Below are 20,538 nucleotides of genomic sequence, written 5' to 3'. Positions count from 1 at the left end.
CCAACCAATCAGCTTCTAACTGTCATTTTGCAGGCTGTGTTTGAAAAATAACAGATAGGAGCTGATTGGTTGTTACTTTCTCTATTTCCAGCTTGTCTCTCTCCAAAGTTAGATACATACCTTTTTCTTAGTGACCAAACCTTTATTTTATTATATCTGTTTATTATTTAGGATTAACAAGATGGATATTTAGCACAGAGCAGAACTACAGTAATTGACCCTGTATCTGCCCAGTTTTATTTATGACAATAAAATATAGATTATAATATATAGAATATGGGAAATGTATAAATGCAGTGCGGAATTGCCATTCCATGGAATGACAAAGCCAAATCAAAACGTAAAGATTGAATTTCTGGCACTTTGCTTCTCTGTCAAATTGTCTGTTCCACAACAATTCGATTTGCACAAATAATTTCTGCTTAGTTTCACTTAGCTATAGTTTGCATCTCCAGTCTTTGTGCTCTGCCTAAAATGTAACCAACTATCTAGAAATCTTGCCTGAAGAAGTCGCATTAGATGTGATCACCCCATACTGGCATTTCCCCAGCATCTGATGCGACCATGGCAAAGAAGCTGCCAGCAGGTGCAGGAAGCTGATCTTCCGGCAGCCGCCGGCCTCAGCAGACCTGGCCAGCCCAATGCAGCTGTGGACGGCTCCCTATCCCTGGCCACCCAGACCGATCAGCGCCAACAGTGACAGTCTGCAGCACCAGGCTCTGCAGCATAGCAGCAGCGGAGATGGGCGATCCTCAGGTTTATCCATCCCCTGCTGGTGATTGCTCTTCCTGCAAAAAGTAGCTTTATACAGGTTTAAAGAAAGAAGATGTTAAAACATCACACACACAAACATACACGCAACTAGAGGGGTGCTGTGGGGACGCAGCCCTGCACCCCATCCCCCAGATGAATGGCTGTTGCTAGACAATGATCTCCTTCACTGCAGAGAAGGACCTTCTTGATGTCAGACACTGGGCGGAGTCAGGGGCGGGGCCACAGGCAGCAGTGGATAGTGGGCAGGAACCAAAATGGGTGTGACTTCACCTCATGGGGCGTGGCAGACCTGCTCGGCCGGGGTTTGACGCCAGACCGGCTCATTTGGCCAGATGGGCAGTCCAGCTCTGACAGTGGGAGTGGTAGTGACTGAACAGAGAGGAGAGGACTTGAATCCAAGGTACTCGGTGCTCAGAGGCGCCCATGCTGTGTGGCTGGCAGGTGCCTACAGGACCCCTGGAGAGAAGCGGCCAGCGCAGATGTGAGATTAGTTATGTGTGCCCAGTACGGGGAAGTGTAGGTGCTACTGGGGTAGTGAGTGTGTGAGGCTATGGGGGCAGTGAGTGTGTGTGAGCAGGGGCACCGAGAGGGGGGGAGCGGGTACAGATTACCCGGGCCCGGGCTTCCTGAGGGGGCCCGTCGGGGGCCTGGGTCTGGCACCCCCCCCCCTTCACAGCAGCCCAGCCCACAGCATGTGGCAGCCACAGCAGTCTCCTATGCCTGTGGGGGAGAGCGATCACACTGATTGCGCCCTCCCTGGCTTTGCGCCGGGCTGGGGGGGCTCTGTGCGCCCCCCCGTCCCAGCGAGTGGCGCTGCAAAACTTTTTTTCTTTTTTTTCCAGGAAGGGGGAGTAGCCACGCCTCTCACGATTAGACCATGCCCCCTATTATCATCAGGTTGACATGCATGTAGGGCTAACCTGACAATGCGTCTGACGATCCCATGAGAGTGCGCACTGCATGACATAGTGGGTGCCCACTAGACAATTTGGAGGATTTGTCATTCCAATCCGCGGGAATCGTGCAAATCGCTCCAAAAATTGTCTAGTGTGTACGCACCTTAAGGGGCATTACTGTGTGGCAGAATGTGTTATAAGGGGCATTACTTAGAGTGGCATAATGGGTAAGGGCATTACTGTGTCACAAAACCACACACCCTTTTCGGAAGCGTGCACGCATAAGAACGCTCTCTTTGTTTGTTTTTTGTTTTTCGGGTGAGTGCCAAACTCCTGCCTTGCCAGGGTTACAAAAATCCTAGTTTCGGTCCTGGCAAATTGCATCAAAATTAGCTATTTAACCTTCATTCAGTACCATTTTATTAACATATCAGCATATTTGTTTTGAAAAATTATACTAAATCATGTTTCATTATTTATTACTAGCTTGGATACTCAGTGTTTGTATGGGTTGAAGAATGGACCTTGAAGTACATCTACAACCTTTAATTATTACATTCTCCTCACCTATAGCCCCATTCCATTGATCCTGAAAACCATCCCACTGTTTGATAACATGGTTTTAGCCCTGAAAAGGACCTGTCTATTCATTTAAATAGAGTATTTAGACAGAGTTACCTCAACACTGAGGTATAAACAATGTTGTTAGTTTTTCCATGAGGAGCCAGAATTAAAAGGCTGTTGGATGCCCCCATTCTCGAACATGCCACATACAACTGCCCATGTGAAAAGCAAGGAGTTTGCAGGTCAATACCAGCTACCTTCACAGATTGACCTAGGGCCTTATTGATGATCATTGTAAAAGAGAATCGGATTGGAAATTGAATTCAAATGGCATGTCTGTTGGTATGAGTAGAATGCGAGGAATGAACTCTCTCCTGTACCACATCCTGTTATGATAGTAGCTTCAATGAGATGGGTTTTGAGAGTTTTTATGCAAAGTCTTGTACCATTGCCAAGTTTGGAGCATTCAAGTTTCTAAGCAGCATGATTAGTGCACCGACCTTCAAAAATAATTTGTACAGAGGCATCACTGGTCGCTCTTGGCCATTTAGAAAATCAGTTGGAAAATACACAGACCATGAAAATGTGCTTGGAGGAAATGAGTAACTGTCAGTACAGGTGTAGTGTGACAGTTGATCCTCTGACTCACTGCTCTTCCATTGAAGATCTGCCTGCCCCCCACTGGTACATATCAGCCTGTGCCTTCAGATCAGTGCAGTATAAGGCACTGAAAGACATCCTGAGCAAACTTGCTTAAACCAAAATTTCAAATCAGAGACTCCATGGTCTACTTGGTGAGCACCATGTAGACCTCCATGGCTCTGACGAGCTTCAAACATAGCCAAAAACCAAATCCTGGTAAAAACTACACCTCATGCTAAATTTACTGGGGCTAGGTACAAAACTCTGGCTGTGCATAAAGGACAAACAGATTTACTAATTTGATAATAAAATAAATTTACAATTTTGGGGAAATTCAAATAACATGTTTATATTAATTTTCATTTGGATGATTATATTTTAGAAAATAATATGCCTCATATTTTAAAATACTTATTCATTCAATAGACTAAGTTAGTTTTTAATTCCTGCCATGATGCTCATAAAAAACCATACATATCAAAGATGGCATTGGCATGTGTCAGGTATCTATATTTAAACCACTAACAGTAATATGACTGTGAAGAATTCACTATGCCAATTGCCAACAGATATTTGTACTGAAACTGAATCATGAGTAACAAGGCCTTTCACACTTTTCCCAAAACTACCTTTTAATTACACCCTTTGGAAGATCTTTCCTTGGATGATAGAGACGCATTTCCTTGACAAACAAGGAACAACTAAATATAGTGACTCGGATAGAGAAAATATGTTATGCCTTTGTCATCTCTGATTAATGCTCTCTACATTTTATTTTATTGTCCACCCATTAATTTACATCAGTAAAATGGCATGGTGAAATCAAATTTCACTGCCAATTGAAATTAATGCAAATGTTTCCTGTGAATTGCACAAAGATAACTGGATCGCATTCCTTACTCTAACAAGGAATGCTGCACCGTTTGCTGCTCATAATAATACCATGAGGGTGAGGTCAGGTCAAACCATAAAAATTAGTTATATTTATATATATAAGCATAACTATCACATACAGCTTCTTAGATCACTTTCATTACACAGAAACAGACTCACCCATTATGATCCTGCTATTAAGACAACTGTACTCTCTCCTGCTGGCCAGTCTCATATTTCTTCAGCTATAGGACATATATATGCTATATAGGGCATATATGTTTTTGTCATCCTCTCCATCACTGACTTCAACTTCTATTTCACTGAGATCAAAAATTACAGTATATCGCATTTTGGAGCGTCCTTAGGATGCTCCAGACGGTCACAACACTGCCCTTACAGCACCCCAGGGCAACCTGAAGATGCTTTGGGCATTGTTGTAATCACCCGCACCCGTCGCCAGGTGTAGGCTATGCCCCTCCATGTGAAGTCAAACCGAGGGGCAGTTGCCTACAAAGGGCGCGCTATCTACAGCACTGCACAAATATACTATTGTGTTACATCACTCATTTACAGTGGTCTAGCACCAGTAGGAACCTTTTTGCTGTGCACTTGTTTCCTGAGCCCCTGAGCAGAGTACACACTCACATGACCTTATGGTAGCAGCTGTAAAATTATATGTTCTTATGACTGATATGGGCGACTGCTCTTGCAGAGGCATTTTCCCCTTGTCTAAGTCGTCAGAAACTGTCCACTGGGTTCGACTGTTGACCAGAGGGGAGTCGCTGGTATGACCCTGTGACTTTGGATCCAGGTGCAGAACTGGTTAATGGAGGCAGTGGGAAGGATGATAGCAGAGATTAGCACTACTGCGGAATGCTGTATTTGCTTCCAGTGTCCGTGCTGTGCAGTTGATGGGAGAAGGCTGTGGGTTCCTGGGAGAGATGCGGATAACACCTGGTGGCACCATGCCTGGTAGGGCTGCCTCAGTGGGCACAGTGGACACATGCATCAATATGGTAAGGGCTGGGCTGTGCTCCACTCCCACTGACATTCTTTGACTCTCCTTGTCACCCAATGCATTCCTTTATCACCTTCTGCCTCCCCTGTCACCCTTTGACTCCCCCTATGACCCTCTCCCTCTCCCCATTACCAACTGCCTTCTCCTATCATCAACTGCCTCCCCCTATTACCCTTTTCCTCCACCAGTCACCGTTTCCCATCACCAACTGTCTCTCTTGTCACCCTCTGTCTCCTTCTGTCATCCACTGCCTCCGCCTGTCACTAACTGCCTCCCCCTGTCTCCAAGTGCTTTCCCCTGTCACCCTCTGCCTCCCTGTCACCTTCTGCCTCCACTGTCAGCCATTGTCAGCCATTGCTTCCCCTGTCACTCACTGCTTCCTCCTATTCCTCTCTCTGTCACTCTTTGCCTCTCTCTGTCACCCATTGTCTCCTCCTGTCACCCTCGGCCTCTCTCTGTCACCGATTGTCTCCCCCTGTCACCCTCGGCCTCTCTCTGTCACCTATTGTCTCCCCTGTCACACTCTGCCTCCCTGTCACCTTGTCTCCACTGTCAGCCATTGTCAGCCATTGCTTCCCCTGTCACTCTCTGCTTCCTCCTATTCCTCTCTCTGTCACTCTTTGCCTCTCTCTGTCACCCATTGTCTCCCCCTGTCACCCTCGGCCTCTCTCTGTCACCCATTGTCTCCCCCTGTCACCCTCGGCCTCTCTCTGTCACCTATTGTCTCCCCCTGTCACACTCTGCCTCCCTGTCACCTTCTGTCTCCACTGTCAGCCATTGCTTCCCCTGTCACTCACTGCTTCCTCCTATTCCTCTCTCTGTCACTCTTTGCCTCTCTCTGTCACCCATTGTCTCCCTCTGTCACCCTCAGCCTCTCTCTGTCACCTCTGCCTCTCTCTGTCTCCTATTTTCACCCTCTGCCTCTCTCTGTCTCCTATTGTCTCCCCCTGTCACCCTCTGCAATCCTCTATCACCCTCTGCCTCCCCCTGTCACCCACTGTTTTGCCTCTCCCTTGCAGTAGCATGGTGCACTACAGGGATATTATGAACTATGGGTGAGGCGAAGGAGAAGGCCCAAGACATATTTTTGCACCTTGGTACACCATTCTCTAGTTCCGCCACTGTGCTCTTGATTTGTGACACGTTAGTAGACTTTATTTCTCAAAACAGAGGACACCAACACATCCGTATACTGTGGAAAATAAAAGTTTCATTTTCAACCATGAGCATTAATGTTAATAGCACAGTAGTTAGATTGTTACCTTAGATGGCACTCTCCCTTCTTATATAGTGCAAATGTAATTGTATCATTTCCCCATGTATTTTATCATGCTTGCATCATGCTCTATTATCATTATGAGTGCATACTATTAATATTATATCATCGCAATAAGCGTGCTGTTTTATTTTCAGATTCTCCACACCCTGGGTGTAACATAAAAGCCTTTGGGTGTAGTGATAAAATAATGAACTATACAAGTACACATTGTATTTTGTACATTACAAAATGTTTTGGTTGCAACTTTCCCTTCAGCCTTCCATTCCAGCCTTTATTACTGAAACTATGGCATGCTTCTTCTCTGACTATTTTAAGAAGACAAATAGTCTTTGCTTTATCTTCTTAAGGGCCTGATTCAGCAGAGGACATATTAGCTATCCCAGCTGCTAACATGGTAGCAACTGCTATAGCATTAATATGGTAATGCAGCAGGAGGCGTCATACGTACTGCATGCATTACTGATCCGAGCTGAATCCTAGGAGACAGCATCGGATTATTTGTGATCCCATTGGCCGGCTAAGTGATCCATGGGCTCACACAAGCCGGCCGCCGCAGATGCACAAAAGAGGCCGTGCCGTCCCCTCCCCGCCCAGTAACAGCAGCAGACTGTCATTCACTGACACCCAAATTAAATCCCAGAGTTATTTTTTGTGAAATTTGAAATGCCACATTGCTTCATAGGCACCAACACTAGACTGCAAGCCTGCTTCAGCAGGACTCTGTGCATGATATAGAGGGGTCTATTTACTAAGCTGTGTTAGGAGATAAAGTGAACGGAGATATGGTACCAGCCAATCAGCTCATAACCAGTGGCGTATCTATAATGGGTGCAGTGTGAGCAGGGCACACGGGCCCCTGGGTCCAGGGGTGCCCCGCACCGCACACCCTGCACCCATATTATTTTAAACTTACTTGTCCATGGTCCCGTGTCTGGTGTCAGTGCTGCTCAGAACACCGGAAAATGGCCACCGCGGCAAGTTTTCCGGTGTTCTGCGCAAGCGCAGTAGACTCCGGGCACACTCTAGTGCCCGGAGTCTGCTAATGCTCCGGAGGCTGGCCAGCTACGTCAGACGGCTGCCAGCCACTGGGGAGAGAGGAAGGGGACCTGCATGGGGAGTGCATACGGGTGCCTCCTCTCTTAAGACACCCCGGCTCCTAACTGCTATTTTTCAAATGCAGCCTGTGACATGGCAGTTAGGAGCTGATTGGCTGGTACCTTATCACCATTCACTTTATCTAAATAAATACACCCCTCAGTGTACATTGCTACTTAAATTTGTATGTTATATAAACAGTGAATACGTTTCTGCTCCTGTAGACAGGTGACATATCATACAGAAACTGCTTGTCTGGATGCTTATAGCGTGTAGATAGACTTCAATGGATAGATGACTGAAGTAGTAGTAAATTGGCCAATACATTGGCCATATAACAATGACTTTTTGCTAAAGACCTGTTTCGAATCTCATTGTGACCTTGGACCAATCAGACTAAAACTAGACTGGGGATGTAGTCATAGGGGTAAATTTACTAAGATTCGTGTTGGTCCAAGATTGCAAACTCAGGTGCAAATATCGTTTTTCATCAACACAGGTATTTACAATTGTTGTAATCGGATATGTTTGACGTTTTCGGGTGGCGTATTCGCCCATGTTTATCTCTTAAATTCGCCCGATTTTGCCAATAGAAATGAACACACCATCGACTCAAATCGGAAGTACTTTTCACAGACTTCAGCAGAAAATGGAAATTTATCAGTATTCGTATTGTTCAAATCGGCCGATTTTAGGGCCAAATCGGGGAGCAAATAGAACACCTCTGGGCCAGCGTGTTCATCATGTGTAACCACTTTAGAACACTCAGCACACAATTCTGATGCCTATAAAAGGAACCAGCTGCATACCTTCCTCTGATTTGAACATGGCTGAATACTTGGGATTGTCATTGCTGCAGGGGGATGTGGGATTTCATAGACTCTACCAGCAGGCTGGAAGGACCCAGGAGCAAAAAACTGAGAAAGGTCAGCAGGTTTTGCAGGTTCCATAGAGGCTGCACAGGCGTTTTTTTAGAGGGCGTTTGAACCTGAACCCATTGGTCGATGCCGAGGTCATACAGATCTTCAAACGGCTCAATCGTAACAACTTACTCCATCTGTATGACCTTGCCAAACTTGATCTAGACCCTGAGACAGCATGCTCACGCTCTGGGCCTGATTCAGACCCGGACGCTAAGCTGCGCTCTCACACAGCCAAAAGGGGCCGGGTATGCAAATGCCGCAATCGCACTGACTGGTGGAAGGACAACCTCTATGCCTTAGAGAGCGACGGCAGAGTGAACGCACGCCAGTATAAAGATGCCCACTTTTCTCTCTTAACACATGTCATCTCCAGGATGTGTATGAACAAACGGAGCCATCGAGAGCCATCGGAGCTGCACACAGCGTTTGAGGTAGAACCTACCCCACCGCAAGCACTGCGATCAGTGCTGTCTAAAATACAACCAAGTGACATGTACAATGACGCTTCTTTGCTAATTATGCACACCCCTAAAACACTGTTTAGACGCCAGACACTCCTGCGTTCGCACATCCACTCCCCCCCCCGTTCACAAGCACCTTCCCCTGTTACCACCCACAAACGGCACTATCTGTCACTCAAATTATCATCCGGTCTGTGTACTATGAGCGCACAATTCCCAATCGCAGTGAGTTACTCGCGCATGCGCATATTGACGCATACGCATGCGCAAACGTGCGATTATCGGCCATAGCATTTGTTCGCGGCTTAGCGTCCAGTTCTGAATCAGGCCCTCTGTCTCAGACCTGCATAAACTCCTGGTAGTGTTGCATTTACCATGCTACTGGGAATTTTCAATCTGTAACAGGTAGAGACATAGGCATTTCACGGTCCACATTCTCCCGTTACCTGTCCCAGGTTTTGGCTGCATTGCAGCCGTTGATTGTGGACTATGGCCCTCATTCAGACCCACTCGCAAGCGGGCGCACGTACGTTAGGCGTACGTACAAAATTATTTAAATTCAATGGCTCGCTCGTATTTTCTTTCGCATCTAAAATTCCTCCCTAAACTCAGGCGACCCCTCCTCTAACTAACGAGCGTGCGAAATAGCGAGCGTACATCCCCGAAATGGCTTGAAGGGAACGCACGCACAAGTGAAACCGGAAGTGGCCTTGTCAGATGTCGCTTACCTGCTCCTTTATTCTGCCTACCTCCCTCAATCGTATCATGCCAATCAATGTATCAATTAGCTTAATTGTTTGTTTTTTTTCAACACAATGCAAGAAACTTTACTCTTGTCCGTGTTTGTGTTTACCCGCAGAATACATACGGATGGAACATTCGCTTTTATTGTTCAAAAAACATGTGAACCACAATTAAACAATTGTTCTATTGCTGTGGATCCTCGCATATTTTCCGGGGTTCATTTCTTTATTTAAATTTGCAAACGCATGTCACTGCATCAAGCCTATCATAACTCTCCAGAGATTTCTGGCCCTGTTGAACACATGACTCATACACTAACCAATAAAATTGCTCCTGTTAATTTCCAAAATACATTAGCCAATCAGAAATTTTTTGCACACTTTATCAAAAATGTTTTGTATGAAAAACTCCATTGCCATCATGAGAGCCTCCGCATTCACCAGGCGCGAGCTGCTGGTGCTTACGGAGGTGATGGATCGCCGTATCACCAGCCAGCCTCCACCCATCACCAACCGGCAGAAGTACTCCGCGTATGCGGAGGCACGGTCCCGCCTGCGGTCCTTAGGTTCACGCCGCAACATCGGGCAGCTGGAGCGCAGGTGGTCAGACCTGCAACGGCGAACGCCCCGCTTGCTGGCATGCTTTCGCATGCAGATACTGGAAAGTAAGTGTTATGTATTGCAGTTTTCATATTTGTGTTTGTGGGGCAAACTGCGTGTGCATGTTTTCCTGTCTGTCCTATTTATTATTTGTCCTCATATCTGCGTGTGCATGTTTTCCTGTCTGTCCTATTTATTATTTGTCCTCATATCTGCGTGTGCATGTTTTCCTGTCTGTCCTATTTATTATTTGTCCTCATATCTGCGTGTGCATGTTTTCCCTCTATTTCTGTTTTTTTCATTCTACTCCTATTTGCATGTTTTTTGTTGGTGGTTTTTTTTTTTTTATTTGGGCCCCGGATTTGGCCAGAAACTAACCTCAATTTGTTTGACAAATTTTAGGTGGACAGCCAAGACTACGCCGTCACCGTCCGGCCAGACGGCGTTCCCGGCCACTATCCCCAACCCCCAGCCAACACTCCACCCCAAATATTTCCCCTATACCCCACTCCTCCCCAGCCATCCCAGACCCTCTCCCGGAACTGTCGGGCCTCATTCCCCTCCGTCCCACTTCCCCCTCTCCTCCACCCACCCCTCTTACAATTACCCCCTCCCCGGAGTCCATCATTACCCCTCCCCGTTCTTTGGGGAATGAAGGCTCCTCTGAGGAAGAACATGGAGGGACTTCCGGAGCTCCCGTTTTGGCTCCCGGTATGTTTTTCTTTCGCATTTTTTTTAAGCACAAACTGTTTGTATGTAATCATGTGTCGTGCCTTTATTCGTGATTTTTGGGTTTACTTTTGGTGATTTAGCAGTTTGCCTTTACCTCTTCCTGCTGGTTTCAACATACACATATCACACCTGTGGGAATTTGTACATAGGCCTGGTATTTTTGGCAGCACCCCCTTTTTGTTTTGGTTTCCTTTTTATAGGTTTAGGAGTGATTTCGTTGTGTTTTTTTTTTGTTAATGTGGCTTCCCTATTGTTTTATTAATCCACACACTTTTCTCACACACAGAGGAACAGAGGCGTCGGCAAGAGGTGGTCGAATGTGTTGGCCAGATGCGCCAATATGTCATTGGCGTTCTTGTGGGCCTTGACCGGCTGTCTGGCATCCTTCGCCAGTAGTTTTTTTTGTTTTTTTTAGTTTTCTAAATAAATTGTTGATTTTGAATATATGTTCTGGCTCATTCTTTTTTTCCAAAAAAAAAAAAAAAAACCCTGACATAAGTTGACTGTTCCTGCAAGGATTTCCCTTTTTTAAAAGTTAGATTGTGTTTTGTATTTGTATGTAAATCAGCCACAAGAAACACTGAACAGTAACAATGTCATTTCCCTTTTTGGGTGTAGTGTCAATTAGATATTTCTACATTTTACAGGTTCCTAGTTGGTGTGCAAGCTGCTTAGGCCAATCTTCCAAATCCAAAGGTTTGGACAGGCTTCCTTTTGGTGTGGGTTGGGAACCTGAAAACATATTTCAGTTTACATCAACTGGTGTCAGTACTGGATTACCCCTTAGTCAAATGTAAGGTGTGTTAACCTGGTTACACTTGCTGTTAACGTCCAAAAAAAGGAAGACCATTTCACTCTCCAAACATTTATTTACAACATAAATGAGAAATCAAAGTGGTCACTCCCTCAAAAAAAAACACAGTGATAAACTCAAATACAACACATACAAATAAAATATTTAAATTAAAAAAACAATCAAGAACTGGTTGACGAAGGACCATGCCAACATGATTCCACAAACATGGCGTTGCGATATGGGTTCCAGAATATATGCCCCAAATCACCAGATCCAGGTTTGGTAAGGGTAGCAGGAAGTAGTGAGCGTTGGAGTGCCAAAGATTATGTGAACAAACAGAAGATGGTGAAAAAAATACAAATAAATTAGATGTTCGCAAACAAACACAAACACATTAGGTATAAACACTGTCGTTTTGGTCAAACTTACCTAAAAAATCTGGCCACCACATCATCGCGTATGGCCCCCCCACATACTGACCTCCGACCAACCTCGGGGGGGCCGTCCTCAGGTAAGGCATCTTCTGGCTGCATTGGGACACCACTCCTTATGGCGATGTTGTGAAATATCCCACACAGAACCACAATTTTCGACACCATATCCGGCAAATACATGAGCTCGCCACCAGAGCGGTGAAGGCATCTGAATCGGCCTTTTAAAAGGCCGATACAGCGCTCCACCACTTGCCTGGTGGCTGTAAGTGTGGAATTATACTCACTTTGTGGGCCTGGTGTGGGAGCCAAATAAGGAGTGAGCAGCCAGGACATGCAAGGGTATCCACTGTCTCCTGTGAAAAATAAGAGACAACATCAGGAACACTGTGTATCAAGCTTAACATTGTTATGTACTAAAGGTCTCCACTTACCCAGAAGCCACGCATCACCAGCTTGTAGGTTGGTTAATTTCTGCCATATCCCTGATTGCCGGATGACGAAGGAGTCATGTGCACTTCCTGGTAATTTAGCATTCAGGGACAGGATCTGGAGGGAGGCATCACATACCACCATTACATTCAGGGAGTGATAGTGTTTCCTGTTTCTAAATATTGCCTCCAGCCGTGCTGGAGGCTGAAGTGGTATGTGAGTACCATCCACAACCCCTATGATGTGTGGGAAGCCAGCTATTTGGTAAAAATTGGCCTTGGCCACACTAAGGGCACCCATATCCAAAGGCATTTGAATAAAATGATGGAGGTGCTTGAAAAGTGCCTCCATCACTGCCCTCAGGATCCGGGAAAAGGAGGATTGGGAGATGCCCGCCACTATTCCCACCGTTGTTTGAAACGATCCTGAGGCACAGATATGTAACACCGCCATAAATTGCGTCAGTGGTGGTATTACTGTTGGACTGTCAATTTGCCGCTCAAGATCACTTTCTATTAATGAGAGAGTGTCTATGATGATTTTGGGAGGTAGACGGTAGCGTCTTAAAACCTCATCATCGGGCATTCCAAAAAGGGTGACACGTGTTCGAAATATCTGGGGCCTTGCATGCCTACGATGCCTACGCCTGGGATGAGATTGAGGTTGGTCGGCTTCCGGGAGCATGGCCAGAACAATCCGCCCCAGATCAACCTGAAATTCAAAGATTTCAAAGTAAGGCTTTTGACCCACCCCAAAACTATATTAAAACAACTTAGCTTGATGATACCATCCATTGCTGCTTACATGCCGGGGTATTGTCATGATACGTCCAAACTGAAAATAAACACCAAAATTACTTGACACATTTCACTCTGTGCATTTTGTTTATAAATTTTGTGCTAGACCAAAGTTAAAATATGCCAAACACCCATTTAGCAAAACCGCAAAGCGACATTTAACACAGTACATCAAAACGGGTCAAAATGTTGGCTCAAAAAGCGAAAGATAAACCACCAAAAAGTTAGAATGATTATTAAGCTGTTTAAAATGCGCTAATTAGTTCGCTAATACAAGTCACAAGAGTAACTACTAAAAATGCGCTAATTAGTTCGCTAATACAAGTCACAAGAGTAACTACTAAAAATGCGCTAATTAGTTCGCTAATACAAGTCACAAGAGTAACTACTAAAAATGCGCTAATTAGTTCGCTAATACAAGTCACAAGAGTAACTACTAAAAATGCGCTAATTAGTTCGCTAATACAAGTCACAAGAGTAACTACTAAAAATGCGCTAATTAGTTCGCTAATACAAGTCACAAGAGTAACTACTAAAAATGCGCTAATTAGTTCGCTAATACAAGTCACAAGAGTAACTACTAAAAATGCGCTAATTAGTTCGCTAATACAAGTCACAAGAGTAACTACTAAAAATGCGCTAATTAGTTCGCTAATACAAGTCACAAGAGTAACTACTAAAAATGCGCTAATTAGTTCGCTAATACAAGTCACAAGAGTAACTACTAAAAATGCGCTAATTAGTTCGCTAATACAAGTCACAAGAGTAACTACTAAAAATGCGCTAATTAGTTCGCTAATACAAGTCACAAGAGTAACTACTAAAAATGCGCTAATTAGTTCGCTAATACAAGTCACAAGAGTAACTACTAAAAATGCGCTAATTAGTTCGCTAATACAAGTCACAAGAGTAACTACTAAAAATGCGCTAATTAGTTCGCTAATACAAGTCACAAGAGTAACTACTAAAAACGCGCTAATTAGTTCGCTAATACAAGATAAAAAATGGACTTACCAAGAGCAAATATCTAAGATGCAAAATCAAAAGGTCTTTGGGGTCGAAAATAAACAAAATCTAAAATAGAAGAAATTAGGGATCCAAAAATTACAAAATATACGAAACACAATGAAACAACAATTGAACAAAAGTTAGACTTCACAAAACTTACCAAATCAAGAAACGAGGTCCCAAAAATATAAACCAACAAAGATAACGGAAAAAAAAAAGCAAATCTAACCAACAAACGAATCTCCAACCGCCAACTCCTTTCTACGCAATCAATAAACTCCAGCAATCCAAAAACGCCACCTCGACTTGAGACACACCAAGCCATAAATAGTGTTTCGTTTCCCGCACAAATTAAGGAGGGATCATAGGGCCGCACAATCAATGATGCGGCCGCAAAATAAGGACGCATGTATAAATACGTCACGAAAACACATTCAAATTCTGGTGTATTTCTTGTTTGGACCTCAGACATGGCGACAGACCAGGGAAAAAATGCCCAAGAGTCAGGCGGTAAGTCTTTCATGCATTTTCTATCAACGATTAATTTGAAACATAAGATTAGGCAAGTTGTGATTTTGTGAATTCTGTAAATTTACACAAATAGGTGAGGAGGATGACATGGAAGAGGCTGCTGGGCCCAGTATTCCGGCCAAAGCGGGCAAAAAAAAAAGGCAGCCACATTTCACAAGAAAGGAGATGGAGGTTTTGATCCAGAAGTGTGTGGACATCCTGCCACAGGCAGACAGGAATATGAGTCTAAGCCAGAAGTGGAGAATGTGGGAAGAGGTAGCCGTTGCTGTCAATAGAGTGGGTGATTATGTCCGTCTAGCCCGGGAAGTCAAACGGCGGTAAGTAAACCCTTGCCCCCCCTAAAAACAAACCCCATTTTAAACCAAAGGATAATGGCTTCCATTTTTCCCCACAGATGGGGCGACTTCAAATATCGCCTAAAGCAAAAACTCGCGGACAGGGCTAGGCATGCAAGGGGGACAGGTGGGGGTCCCACCCCTGTGTCATTGGAGTTGACGGATTTAGAAGAGCTGGCACAGGGGTGTGTGCAGCCTGTGGAGGTGTTTGGCGTGTCCAACATGGATACGGACATGCCAGACTTTGCGGCTCCTCATGTTGGCCCAGGTAAGTATTGTGATGTCACCAACTCTGAAATGCTATTGTGCCAATATGTAGATTCTAATGTGACTCTTTTCTCATTTTTCCAACAGAGACACAGGCGGATGAGTCTGCTCCAGAGGGAAGCCTTGGCCGCAGAATTTCTGCTGGCTCTGCAGGGGAGGAACCAGTACATCCGGCTGAGGACCCTGCAGAAGCCAGTCCAGGGCATGCCCCCTCGCAGGCAGTGGGCCTCCTCACAGAACTCAATTTAAAATCGGATTTCCATACGGAGATTCTGCAGAGGATGGACGCCAGTCTGATACGGGTGGCTGAGGCCCTGGAGCAAAATGCTGCAGCCAACGTGACCATTGGTCAGGCCCTGGCGGAAAATACCAGGGCCAACATCCGCATCGCCGATGCCCTGGAGCAGCTCGTTCGCCAGCACATGGTGGAGCCGACCTCCCTTTCTGCCGGAACATCAGGATCCTCCACCTCTGGCACAACATCAGCCAATCCTCCAAATGTGCCTAGCCCTGTGCCTAGTCCAGAGGCCACAACATCTGCCTCTGGACAGGCCAGCCCGATGGCATCCCGGACCCGGTCTGGCGCCCACCCTCCCCCATCCAAACGGGCGAAAAAACGGTGACAGCAATGGCGACTTTTCCCACACTCCTTCTGTGCTTGGCTCATATTCCTTTCTGGTCAAAACTTCCCTCTCCTTTCTTGTGAAATGTTTTTAATTTATTTTTGTACGTTTATGTTAGCAGTTATTGATTATTTATTTTTGATAAAAAGTATCTTTGCCAGAAAAAAAGAAAACAAAATATTATGCCAATTGGTTTGTTTAAACAATAAATTTATGATAAAAATCTGACATTGTATTGTGACATTATTGTACAAATGGGTTACATTTAATCCTGGCCCTAAAGGCAAAAAAGGACACAAAAAACCATTTCATTTTTTAAAAAAAAAGGCCTCTTGAAGGAACGTTTAAAAAATCACATAACGATGCAAATTCCACATTAAAAAAAAAAAGGGGAGCTAATTAAAACATGATGACATTATTGTCACAATAGGCCATAAACAACAAATTGAGGCAAAAAAACCCCCCCAAAAATGTACGCCAATTGATTGTGTAATCCTGACATTAGCAGGTATGATTTCCACCTGCGTACGGTTTTGTGCTATCCCAATAAACTGCTTTCCAAACACATACCAAGCCGGTTTTCAATACAACACTAATTGCTTTTGTGACCACCCGCGATTAATCGCTGCAACATCATGGAGTCCCGGGACGGCGGAGAAGGCCATCGCCAATGTGGTCGAGTAATCCAGACCCTAAACTGTGCGAGCATTTTGAAGGGAAAGAGGATGTTCCAGTGACGTATGTGACGGTCCGAACACATTTGACGTTCACATCTGCTAATGTATGTACGCCCCAAAAACGCCTCGCCACGCCTGCGTTTTTCCATCTCCACCCCCGTCAACACCCAAAAACGCCCTGTTCTGTCAATCACATTTGACATGTCACTTCCTGTACGCTATTTTAGGAACGAGAGAAAAAAAGCTCGCAATCTGCCGTACGCACATGCGCAGTGTAACACCGACGCATGCGCGGTTAGTCAACATCGGAACGCAACGAGCGTACTGTTGGTAACGTGCGGCTCTGAATGAGGGCCTATATCTGCTTCCCTAACCAGCAGTTACAGTGGCATGCAGTCAGGGTATCCATTTATCGTATTGCAGACATGCCAAATGGCCTGGGTGCGATTGACTGCACACATATTGATCTGAGACCACCTAGGGCAAGAGCACATGATTACCTGAATCGCCACCATCAGCATTCAATAAATGTGCAGGTGGTTTGTAATGCAAACATGAAAGCAATGAGTGTTGTGGTGGGTTACTACCCTGGCGCATGTCATGAATCGTTTATCCTCAGTCAATCAGCCCTTAGGGGCACATTTATCAAAGATCATTTGAGGTAAATTCCCCGAAAACACCTGTTTTCGGGGGTTTACCTCAAGTACTTAGTATCCCCCGAATGTATGAAAGAGGGACCGCAGCAGGTATCTCCGATACCTGCTGCGATCCCTCCATTGCCGCCAGCAGCCGCCTCCCCCATAGGTTTCTATGGGGGATGCGATGCTGCCCAATGTATCAATATCGGGAATGCTTCGCATTCCCGATATTGACCCAAGCAGCTAACGCCATCTGCAGATAGCGTTAGCTGCTGTGTCCTATGGGCACTTACCGCATTTGAGCCGGCGGAGGGATCTTCCAGATCCCTCCGCCGGCAATGGGCGCCGCTCATGTGCAGTCCGCGGGACTGCGCAAGCGCAGCAGCCCGGGAATGCGCTCCGGCCACATCGCAGGGACGGGCTCTTTTCGGAGCCCGTCTCCGTGCATGTGCCGGGTCATACATTCGGCCGGTATGATCGCACTTTGCAATGCGATCATGGGCGATACTGCATGCCCTGATCGCATTGCAAAATGCGATCCTTAATAAATGGGCCCCTTAATGATAAACTCGAGGCTGGAGAAATGCCAGAGGGTTGGCTACTGGGTGAATTTTTTTTTTCATTCAAAAAGACAGTACACATTTATGTTTATTAAGGTCTAATGTGGGTTTTTGTTTACATTTTCAAGTGGACTCTAAGTATGGCTGTTGCTCCTGGCTACTGACTCCGTTGTTGCTTCCTGAATCCCCTGCTGAGCACAGGTATAATGATGCACATAAGGCCACTAGAGCGGTGATAGAAATATTTTTAGGGCTAGTAAAATCTAGGTTCCGCTGTCTGGCCAGTTCTGGTGGCATTTTATTGTATAATCCTTCAAAAATATCAGACATTGGCCCTGATTCAGACCCACTCGCGAGCGGCTGTCCGCTCGCAAGTGGGTCGATGTTCTGCACTGAGCATGCGCACGACGGAGGGAGCTCCGTCGTGCGCATGCGCCAGACGCGACGAGCGAAGGAAAGTCCTTCGCTCGTTGTGTCTGATCAAAGGGGGCGTGCTGTCGATGTTGATTGACAGCACGCCCCCTTTGGTGGGTGTGCCAGGGGCGTGCCTCCCTGACGGGGGCGTTCCCACGGGAACGCCTCCCATCAGAAGCCGGCCCACTGACATCACTAGTGATGTCAGTGGGAGTGATTTTGGCTCTGATAGAGCCAAAATCACTGCGGAGCTTGGGGTTGAAAACCTCAACCGCAGGCTCCGGCTCGCTGTTTCGATGGTCGCGATGGTCACGACCATCACGGCCATCAACCTGCACGCTCGTACAGGCTGTGGGTGGTGACCCACAGCTATACGAGCGTCCAGGAGGACGCTCCATTTTTATGGAGGGCGGCCCTCATTCAGAGCGTGCGCTCTGCTCAGAGCGTACGGCTCTGAATGAGGGCCATTGTGTTCAGCTGCTGTCTCTTACATAAACTGTGTTTGGGCCAAACGCAGGTACATGATTATGTAAGAAACAGTGAGCAGGCAGAGGATTTGGATGTTTCATGTGACAATTGGACCTCAGAATCAGGGAGGCAGGTAAGGCAAAACCTGATCCTGCAACATTTTTCCAGTAAGTATTTGTTATTTATTTTATATATAAATTTTAGTACACATTTCCATGAAGTTTACAATGTAAAATTACTTCTACTGTATGTATATAGTGAATAATGTTTGTTTTCATTGAAATGGAGCTGTTGGCCATAGCAATCCATAAATATTGTACTTTACATGTAAATAGCACCTTCTGGATATTTTTTAGTAGAACATTTATGGTTGCTATGGGTAACATCTACTTGTGTAAAAATCACTCACTTCAGTTTAAAGAATCAACAACCTTTTGTTGACCCAATGCAAAATGGCTTTGTTTCTAGCTCTACAAATGGAAATAACATTAAATGAAACTCTTTAGAAAGGAAAGAAATACATCGTGCTGTGTTTTTAAATGTCTTTACTGACACTTTAATAGAAGGTTCTGAACAAAGTAATAATGTGAACCCATATTGTTGCAAACAATATAAATATGTTTAACATCAAGTTTAACCATCATTTTTTTAAGGCAAAACATGTGTACAATGGGCCTGATTCAGACCCGCTCGCAAGCGCTATGCGCTTGCAAGCGGGTCGATGGCTGGGCAGTGCGCACGCACGAGCCCCAGTGAGAGCGAGAAATCACTCGCTCCGTGGCTCACAACAAGACGGGACGGCTGTCGATGTTTATCGACAGCTCGCCCCGCTTTGTAGGCGGGGAGGGGAGGGGCTGGCCAAACTGAGGCGTTTCCGAAGGAACACCTGCCGTTTGAGGGCGGCCCTACTGACATCACACGTGATGTCAGTAGTGAGCTTCCGGCTCTATTAGAGCCGGAAGCTCACTGGGGCTTGCGGCAGACGAGACCCTACCACAAGGGTCTCTTCGCAAGCCCGATGTGATCACCCAAAGCTTAGCGAGCGGCCAGGGGGGCCTTCTTATTGAAAAAAGCGGCCGCCCTGATTCAGAGCGAGCGCTCGCTTTTTGCGAGCAGTTCTGAATCAGGGCCAATGTACCTATGGCTATAGTCTTTGAACAGGCAGAGGGTAGGTTTGGTATTTGCATGGAATTTGCAATTATATAAAATGTGTACTTTGCAATGTTTCTTTATTGACACTTTAACAAAATCATGCTTACATGAACATTAAACAATGTTAATATAACAATTTAATTTCATATCTGACCCCTAGAGGAGCACGATGGTGGCTTGGTCGGTTCGTCTGCGGCGTCATCGCTTTACCGGTCTCACAACACGGGTGTGTAGTGGTGTTGTGCCACCAGATGTACTGGATGTGGGGTCAGGGAGGTGTGTAATTATTTATGACTCTATTTGGGAAATAGTGTTGTTTAAATTCTGCTGCATTTCTGGATTGTAAAAAGCCAATTAGGGGTCTGCTGGTTAGTGGTATTGGTCTCCAGCATGTGTATGTATGTTTGATGAAAGAGTTGGTTGTCTTCCATGAGCCACAGAAATGACTCATGGAAGCTATTATGGTCTGCACGCATTAATTCTAGGGTGTTAGCCACCCGGGTAAGCTCATTAGTTAATGTGCTGACATTTTTGTTAATGCTGTGTAGATTTGGTATGTGCAGCAATCTGTTGCATTTGGGTTTTCAGACATTGCAATTGTTGTGTCTGATGTTGTGACCATGTTGACTAAGATTGATCCTCCCGACTTGGGCCTGCATCAGAATGGTCACTACATTGTTGTGCCGGGGGGAAGCCATCATTGGTGGTGAGGGAAGGGCGTGAGACACGGCTTCCAAATGTAATCGTATGTTCTTCTGCATTAGGATCCACTTCCATGTCGGGACCAGGTGTTGCAGGCTGGATGT

Source organism: Taudactylus pleione, unplaced genomic scaffold, assembly GCF_031769625.1.
Source record: "Taudactylus pleione unplaced genomic scaffold, aTauple2 ptg000046l, whole genome shotgun sequence".
Taxonomy (NCBI): Eukaryota; Metazoa; Chordata; class Amphibia; order Anura; family Myobatrachidae; genus Taudactylus; species Taudactylus pleione.
This window is presented reverse-complemented; position numbering follows the sequence as displayed.